Below are 9,549 nucleotides of genomic sequence, written 5' to 3' on the forward strand. Positions count from 1 at the left end.
AACATGCCTTGTGGGAGGACCTTCCACTGGTACCGAGCAGTAGGCTTTGAATTGTTAAGTTCCGGTACCGTAAATGCGAAAATAATTCTGTCCTTTTGTGCCAAAGGTATGGAAAAAAAACAATCCTTGAGGTCTATTACAATAAGGTCGTGTCCTTCCAGAATCAAGTTGGGGTTGGGAAGTCCACACTGCAAAGGTCCCATGGGCTGAAGGATGGTGTTGATAGCCCTAAGATCCTGTAGGAGGCGCCATTTGCCAGACTTCTTTTTGATGACAAATACCGGAGTATTGTATGGGCTGGTGGAGGTTTCGATATGGCCTTCAATTAACTGCTGTTGGACCAAGATATGTAAGGCGTCCAGTTTCTCTTTGGTGAGTGGCCATTGATCAACCCATATCGGCACAGAGGTTTTGAGAGAGAGAGAGAGAGACCCTAAAGGGTCCTGTAAAGCCATTAGGGAAGTTGAATAAAAGCGTGGAACTGTGAAAGCAAGTCACGGCCCCATAGGTTACAGTGCAAAGGCAAGATATAAGGCTTTAGATAAGCTGTAATATGAGAATGAGCAGTCACAGCAGAAAGCCAATGAGAGCTGACCTTAGCGGCCTGTGCTCCGCCTACTCCTTGCACCGAGGAGGCTTCGGCGATAGGCCAGGAGGAGGGCCATTCAGCGGAACGAATGACAGAGACGTCGGCGCCGGTGTCAATCAAGCCTTCGAAAGAGCGACCATTTAGTGTGACAAGGAGGGTGGGTTGAGAGGTTTGGACTGGTTGCTGCAAGGCAAACAATGATGGCATATCAGGAGAAGGGAGAAGTATGAGCGTGGCGACAATTGTTCCTTTATCTAAGGAAAAGCACCTATCTCCCACTCCTGCCAGAGCAATTTGTGTCAAATCTGACGAGTCATACAAATAGGGAGCAGCAACCATTCCCTCAAGCGTGAGCGAGGAGTTGGGAATAAGCAAAGCAGGGGTAAGAGGAGGGAGGGGTTTATGCAGCGTGACAACAAGAGGAAGGGAAAGGACAGCCCCCGGATCGTCATACAAAAGATCCTCTGCCAACTCCACAGGGAAGCTGGTGATGGGTAATTCAGCCTTTGGGGCGGGGTTAGCTGACAACCCCCGATCTAGTTTTCCGAAGGCTGGTGAGGGGAGGAGTAACGGCTGGGTATGGAGGGGGTGGTGGTGAGGCAGCATCGAGATGGGCGGCAAGAGGGGGTGGGGTTTTTGGGCCGGGAGGAGAAGGGCAAGTTTCCGGGGAAGACGGGGGAGGGTAAAGAGTGTTGATGGCCGCCATAACAGCCTTCCAGGCAGTCAGAATAGGCACGGGTGCTCGTGGGGTATCATGAAAATATTTTCCTATCCTTTCCCAAGTGGATGCTTTGAGCGACCCCTCTGAAGGATAGACAGGGCAGTGTCTCTCCATGTACAGTAGGAGTTGAGTCACCGAATTTTTTGAAATGGGAAAGATGGTCGTACCGTTAGCCTTTTGACAAGAGTTAGCCTTCTTCACTAAATCATAAAGTTCGTCCCTATGAACTGACGAAACTTTGGAGAGTGGGGAGCCCATTACTTACGATTGCAGAGCCTTTGCCAGGTGCGTAGTAACGAGAGTGAAGGCAGTGCACCTCTAGACAGAGATCACACTGTGAGACCGAAGGGATCCCGGACGAGCCCCCAGTTGTCGCGTCGCGTGACCAGTCCTTCGCCCTTCGGTCTATGGGATTCCCTGGGGGGGAATGAGCCAACGATTCCCTCGCGAGGGTGAGGTCGAAAAAACAACGGTAGGTACAGGATTCTTTTGTGGTGAGAGACGCCACATCTCAGGAGGTTGCTGGTACTGCCTCCTGGTGCCACGCCCCCACCTCCTTTTATTCAGCAGTTCTATCAGGGCGGGGGAGTGAGTACAAAGAGAATAGGGAAATACAAGTCATGCCCTTATAAGGGAATATACAGCATTCTGAGGCTACGTGAGAGACATGCAATCTAGCTGTGCAGTAATGGAGTCAGGTTCGTCACAGTGCACTCCTAGTTCTATTGCATCTATTAGCAGTCCTTGATATCATTAACCATGGTGTCCTCCTGGACTACCTATTACAGTGGTTCTACTCCTTCCTTAATGGGCAGTTCCTGTTGATAATTGTGGGGAGGAGATGCTGACTCCATGTCCATTACCTTATGCAGGGGTTAGTTCTCTAGCTTTAACTTGCCACCTCAGGCTGCTCTGGAAATGCTATGGATGACTTGTCCTGGTGCCTGGAGGCCATGGCCAGCTTCAGCTGGTGCATCTATTGTCACAGCCACATTAATTAATGCCCTCATCACTACTCAGATGGATTACTGCAATCTGCTATACATGGGGCTTCCATTAAAGACCAAGTGGAAGCAACAATTGGTCCAAAATGCAACAGCCCATGTTAAGTGGTGCATAATGCCAGAAGCATATTACATCTGTGCTACTGTAGAATAAGGAAGATGACCTTGATGGAAATATGCAGGAACTGTTTGTTTATTTATCAAATGTATATGGCTACCCATCTCACAAGAAGTGACACTGGGTGGCGTACAGCAAAAAAGTATAAAAATAAACATGTCAATCACAGTCATATTAAAAATGTAAAACACACACACACGCACACACACACATGCACAAGATTTGATCAGCAATGGAGCCACCTCAAGATCTCACTGGTCCCCTGAGACCCCAGGTCTCATGACAGGTCATGATGGTGACCATGTTATCCATGTTGCCAGGAAACAAGCCCGATTCTGTGGAACCTAAGCAGAACACAGTTACAAAACAGGATTGAAGTTTCCAAATAGGCTTGCATTATGAAATAAACAAGCTACAATTTAGTATGATATGTGAAGCAATCCATTATATACTTTTAGTTGGTCTTTTTAAGAAATTACTACACTTCTGTTGTTTTTACATGTAAATGGTATGTAAGTAGATCCTATATATGGTTACTTAGAAATAAATCCCACTGAGTTCAGTAAGCCTTATACCCAATAAGTGTATACAAAACTGGAGCCTAATAATTGCACTCTGAAAAATTTAGTTTCCTATGTATTTAATAAAAAAACAATGGCTCAAGTGAGTAGAGAACAAGCACATATGCACAAAATGTTCCTAATTTGTAAATTTCAGTTTTACTTGGGAAACCACCAGGGGTCTCTATAAGTCTAACAATATTTAGGAATAAATACAGAAAAAAATGCTGACTTAAAAATAGAGCAGCTTCTCATTTTTTAAAATTCATGATACAACTCTAGGAAAAATAGGAAAATATATGTTTATCATTTACTTTATTTTATGTGGATCAAATCATTACAAAGTTGATTCTGCAACTATTGTTATAATCAGAAATATACTGAATATACATAGTGTCGTTTCCAAGCAAAATAGGAGAAAAGGCACTCTCTCTTACAAAGGCTTGAGCACATATGACAAGGTCAGAATAAGTCACCATGTGTTTATACTGTTACTTTGCAAAAATCATATACTCAAAATTGATAAGATAATCATCTATGGAAACATTTAATTTTGTTAGGATAACCCTTCATTCCTTGGTAGACAGTTCAGTTTATTTGCAAGAACTTTTATCATATTGCAATAATTCCTTTCAAGCATATATTAACATCCATGTTGTAGTTTTACTTTTATTTTATTATCCATGTTTCTTGAATGAAACTCACAGCTAGTCAGTGGGAAACTTCATGCCTTTGAATGACGTGTGATACTCAACTCTACAAGGGCTGGTTACTTTCCTTTCAAGGGGAGCAATGACTATCCATGTTTCAAAATATCTTCTACAACTTTATTGAATGCTGCTGTAGGACATGCTGCTCAGCCTCTTCTGGCAATGTTTGCCCCAGGCTGTCAGAACCTGCATTATTCCTTAAGGGCCGTAAAAGCATTGTTGGATAGCAACGCCTAAGCCAGACATGTGCATGTTTGCCAAACCTATGGTTACCAGTCTGGCTACAAAGCTATTACTGAAAGGAATGTGAGGGCAGAGTGGGAATAAAACACTTCTCCCCCTTCTACCTGTTTTTGCTCTGGTTGGTTCATTTCCAGTACTGGAGCTGGGTTTAAGGTTAGGGCTTAAGCAACAGAATAAAGATGTTGGTGTCATTCCTGTTCTGTGCAAGCCCCGTGTTGTGCTTTTATTGCTTATGAAACTGATTTGTTAAAAATATTACAGAAACAAACAGCACTTACTAGAAATAAAGAGCAACCTGTCCTCTGGCTAAGAGCAGATCCATACTTTCTGCTTGGCCTGTTAGCAGTGCAGGAACAGATCACACTGTCTTCCTCCCACCCCAGCCCACTGCAAATAAACCTTGTGCCTATGATTTCCAACTTTGATTTAAAACTGTTTTCCAACCTGAATAGACTTGAGCCCTTCAGAGCAGATGGTCTTCAGCACTTCATTCTGTTTTAATATTGTAGCAGCCCCAAGTCCAATTGGCTGCACTGCATGGCATGCCCCTTGCCCTCCAGCAGCTGGTTACTGCCCTGTGTAGCCATTTCATCCTGGCTTGCTTTGTAGCTATATTCTCTGACAGACAGCAGTTGCTGGGTTTTTAATAATCTTGTGTTTATCCAATAATGGCTCATTGAGTCAATGAACCATCCTCAACCCTAGAAGGGCCAGTTCAACTCTTACATCTCCTAGTGGGTGCCCTTTCGGTTTCTGCCTGGCCTAGATGAAATTTGCTCCCCTTGCTTTCCCACCCTCCCTGCAAAGTTTCCCTTTCCTTTTCTTTCTTTTACACATTTAAGTTGCAACAGAGGAACATAGTTGCTATGAAGCTGACCTATCAATTCTTCCTTCCTACAAAATTTCCATGGATCTCCTATGACAAGCATTGGAGCTACAATACTAAAGGGAAAAAATAATAATAATAAGGGTGTGTTAGTGTCAAAGGAGAGAATGTTGGAAGGACAGGTGAGAAGACATCCATGTCTGCAAAGATCTGGGAAAGCAAAGGAAAGGCATGGGGCTAGTGAGGAGGGAACATTTCCTAAAAGGAAAAGCCAAGCTCTGGAAACTGGTCCACAAGGGAGCCAGCCAGTAAGGTTTGCATTTCTTGGATGAATCGGAAGGGCAAGAAACAAAGGAATAACCAATCAGGTCTTGTGGTGTCCAGCCCCATTGTCAACTCACTGCAATATGGACTGGGATTTCTGAAATTGGCTTGAGCAACAGATGGGAGCAGCATGGGAAACAAGCAGCTTAGGCTGCAGTGCAGAATTCCCCCTACATCAGTGTCTTCGAGTATCAGCACTTCTGGCAAGTTGCCACGCCCAAATTCCTGATTAGGACATCATAATGGAAACAGATGAAATTTTTCCTGTCTTTGTAATGCAATGTATTGTTTAACTTATATGCCTGTAGAAAGATTGATGTACAATGTCCACTTGTTTATCTGACTCCTATATATCTGTTTAAGCCAATGTGGGTGTTTATGTGGGCCAGGAGGGTGTGTGTGAGATTGTCTTAATTTTGACCTGCCTGCCTGCCTGCCTGCCGAGTATGCAGAACTGTTTCTATGTTTATAACTTGCACGATGCCCACAGATTTGTGCAGATGAAAATGTTCCATTTTTTAATTCATATTTTCTCTACTTTTGTTGCCTTATCTGCACCCTCCCCTTCTGGTTTAGCTGTCTCTCACTGAAATAAAGGGGACTTCTAACATTTAATTTTAATAGATCTATCTTATTTTACTTTATAATTATTTTTATGTTAATACAACATATAATATTAGTACATCTTAATAAATGGCAGATTATAGCAATTTCAACATCCCAACTTTTTTTTATCCTTTGGTGAAATAATGTCAACAGTATCCACTGTGGCCCAGCAAATAATAGATTACTCTTCCATTCTGATTTTCAGTTGTGTTAGCAGAGATGCCAAATTAAAAATAAACAAATATACAAAGCAAGCAAAGAGTAGTTTTAAGATCTTGGGTTGTTCCAGTCCGCAGAAGTGTACATTCCCAATTTAGCTCTTAAAAAGAAGTGATAATTAATTTGAGACTTTCAGAGATAGTCATATTGCATCAAAGAGGGAAGAAGCTGGAGGAGAATGGAACATGTAGGCATAAAGGCCAAGATATTTATACTCAGATTCTGAACTAGAACTTTGATGCTGTCTTGACTTACCTGACAAAAATAGAAATGTAATAAGTAAGTTTGCAGCCATTAACTCATTTTTACAGAGACAATGAAATTATTAAAATTGATGTAAAATTAGAGGTGTAATTAAAAAAAACGATTTTTGAGATTTACATGTGACAACCAAAGTGTAATGTATATTAGATTGCAGTTTTGCTTTAACCAGTATTCTGGGTTTATCAACACTTCTATCTAGTGTGCCTCTCTGTTGCCTTCTATTGCAACATGTTTGGACATTGCATGGCATATTAATCTACTTTGTAGATGCCTGTTGCCTGGACCATCTGTTGTTTTGGCATCTACTGTATCATGTCTTTTCCATGTAGCTGTATAACTCAGGGTCAGTGGGTTTTAGTTAAAGAAAAGAGAGAAAGAGGCATATGGTATTCCTGAGAAGCAGGAAGAAACCTTTGGATAAATTGAGAGAGCTTCCACAATTCTTTGTTAATTACCTGTTACTGGAACTGACGTATCATCTTGCAAGTGGGAAGAATGCTGTTGCTTTAACAGATGGCCATGCTATAAATAATCAAGGTGATTAGAACATTATAATAATGAATGTGCAGGTGGGATACATGATTCTCAGGAAGAAAAGTGACAATTGCTGTTATTTGGAGGTCTTATCTCTGAACATGATTGCTTCAATTTTGTGGGAAGCCTTTTTTTTTTTATGAAAGTGCTTTTCTATTAATTTGCAGTGACTTCTATAGCTTTATGCAGGACAAACACACATAATCATTAAAAAAAAATTATAAGGCTGTACTCAGGTCCCTGGCTGATGAGATGAAGCATGTGAAAGATGACCTTTCGAGGGATCTGCATCTGAAATGAGGAATGCTTTCCCCAAACAGCCATGCCTGGGCTTACGCTGTGGTCTCTGGGGGAGGGGGCAGTTCATTCTCCACACCATTTAATTATGTATTTTTAGTATAGATCTTTGGAACCAATTTCCCTTTATTACTTTTTAAACTATCTTTCCCCCCTGTCTTCTACTCTCTTTCTGATTTTAAAAGTTTGTTATTGATGCTATATTATTTCCTGGTATCAGGACTACAAACTTTTATACTTTGAGTTCCATGGGTAGTCTCTCAGAGGGAGTGGCTATATTTTCCTAAGGCTGCACATCTGGACAGACTTTTGAGCTGGTCTGTGTTGCAGGTAGTTTAATTTTTTCTGCTTATATGAATACAGTTTGATTAATGAGGGTGCCTTGCCCAATAGCTGTGGTGCCTTGCCCAGTATAAAGCACCTACATATTATCCTATATATTTTGTTTCACTAAATGTTCGTTCACATTATTAAGTTCATGAATTGGCATGTAATTAGCCATATGCAACTACATTTATTATTAATAGTTTTATATCAGCTTTGATTGATTTTGATTGATTATGTACCATCAAGTTGGTGTTGACTCTTAGCAACCACATAGATAGATTTCCTCCATGAGGATGTGTCCCTAACCTGGTCTTTCAGGTCTTCTAATGGTACACCCATCACCACTTGTAACTGAATCTATCCACCTTGCTGCTGGTTGCCCTTTTCTTCTCTTTCCTGGATTGATTTGCTTGATGATCTATTTGTTTGTTTTCTTGGCTATCCACAGTATTCTCAGAAGTCTTCTCCAAAACCAAAGTTCAAAAGCATCAATACTCTTTGTATCCTACTTCTTGAAGGTCCAGCTTTTGTTTCCATAGAGTGTCATAGGGAATACCACTGCTTGCACTGTTCTGATCTTTGTAGGTATAGACACATCATGGCATCTGAACATCTTTTCCAAGGCATTTGTGGCTGCTCCACCAAGTGCTAGTCTGCAGCATATTTCTTGACTGTTTGTTCCGTTACTGCTGATGGTGGTTCCTAAAAGACAGAAGCTATCCACCACTTCAATAACAGGTTGCTGTACCTGTTGTCATTGATTTGGTCTTCTTTATATTTAATTTTAGTCCTATTTTTTCACTATACTCCTTGACTTCTGTTACTAAAGCTTGCAGATCCTTTGCATTTTCAGCTATTAGTGTCATCAGCATAGTGCAGGTTATTGATGTTTCTTCCTCCAGTTTTAAAACCATGCTCATCTTCTTCCAATCCAGCTTCCCTTAATATATATTCAGCATATAGGTTGAATAAATAAAACTGATGTAACCGTTTAAATAAGAATTTGATTCTTGTTAATATAGTCTTATCACATGTTCTGGTCCGATAGGGGCTTTCAAAGTTTTTCACTCTAGTACACGCATCTCTGCTGGTTTACAAAAAAAGTCCCCAAAAGGAATGCTACACAGAACATACTAGAAAGGTGTTTCAAGAGTCAGTAAAGCAACAGATCCCAAATACCCCTATGAAATAATTCGGCTCAGCATTCCCTATGTTTTAAGCACTGTTAGATATCATTGGAATTATTGAACAACAGGGAGAGTGATGGAATTGCCATTTATGATCAATCAGTTAAGATGTGAAACTGTTACAATAGTTGTGTATGTGTGTGTTTTGTTTTAAATAATCTTCTTGTACCATTCAGTTCTTTTAGTAGTAAACCTTCTCTGAGTAAATAATCCCTTGCTTATTGTGTACTGCTCTGTTAACATTTTCCTGTTTCTGTATTTTCTCTGGCATGGCCTCTGATGTATTCAACCACAGATCCATAGTTATTTATTTGCATAGGCCCAGGTGATGAGCAAGAAATGTTGTCATGGAAACCTCTATCTAGCTAATTGTTGATGGAAATTTGCAGATATTGGTATGCAGCAAGGTGTACTATGAATCCAATAACACATTGGAAGACACCACATGCAGTGGTGAGTGCTACTCCATGTAGTAAATACACTTCTGTGTATATTTATAATGACGAAAGGCATGACATCCTATGTATGTACATTGCTTCACTTAGCATTATAATCTTATCTAATAAAAAAGATGCAATGAACTTTAAAATTTTACTGATAAAAATTAATAGAGACTTTTCTTTTGGTGCAAACTGATAGCAGAAGTTAGTTTGGGGAGTTGGTGCACTCTTTTTTAATAGTGTTTTCAATATGGAGGTTGGGCAGTCAACTGTTGGAGATGCTGCAGCTACATAATTCTGCATTGTGCAAGGGCTGGGCTAAATGACCTTGAGACCCTTTTCTCGTAAGATCCTTTTGCTTTCTTTTTAAAACCACTATGTGGGTAATCATAGCTGTCTGTCTGTTTGACTTGCAGGCTACTTCAGTCGTAGCTGACTCTAAGCAGCAAATACTCCACTTTGATAACAGTAGTTATAGCAGTATAAAAAATTAACATTAACAATCCACATCTTGATGTGCCACAAAAATACTCGCCCAGTAAAATAAACACCATCTTGTGGGGGTGGGGTGGGGTGAGCA

The sequence above is a fragment of the Candoia aspera genome, chromosome 2 (genome assembly GCF_035149785.1).
Source record: "Candoia aspera isolate rCanAsp1 chromosome 2, rCanAsp1.hap2, whole genome shotgun sequence".
Lineage (NCBI taxonomy): Eukaryota > Metazoa > Chordata > Lepidosauria > Squamata > Boidae > Candoia > Candoia aspera.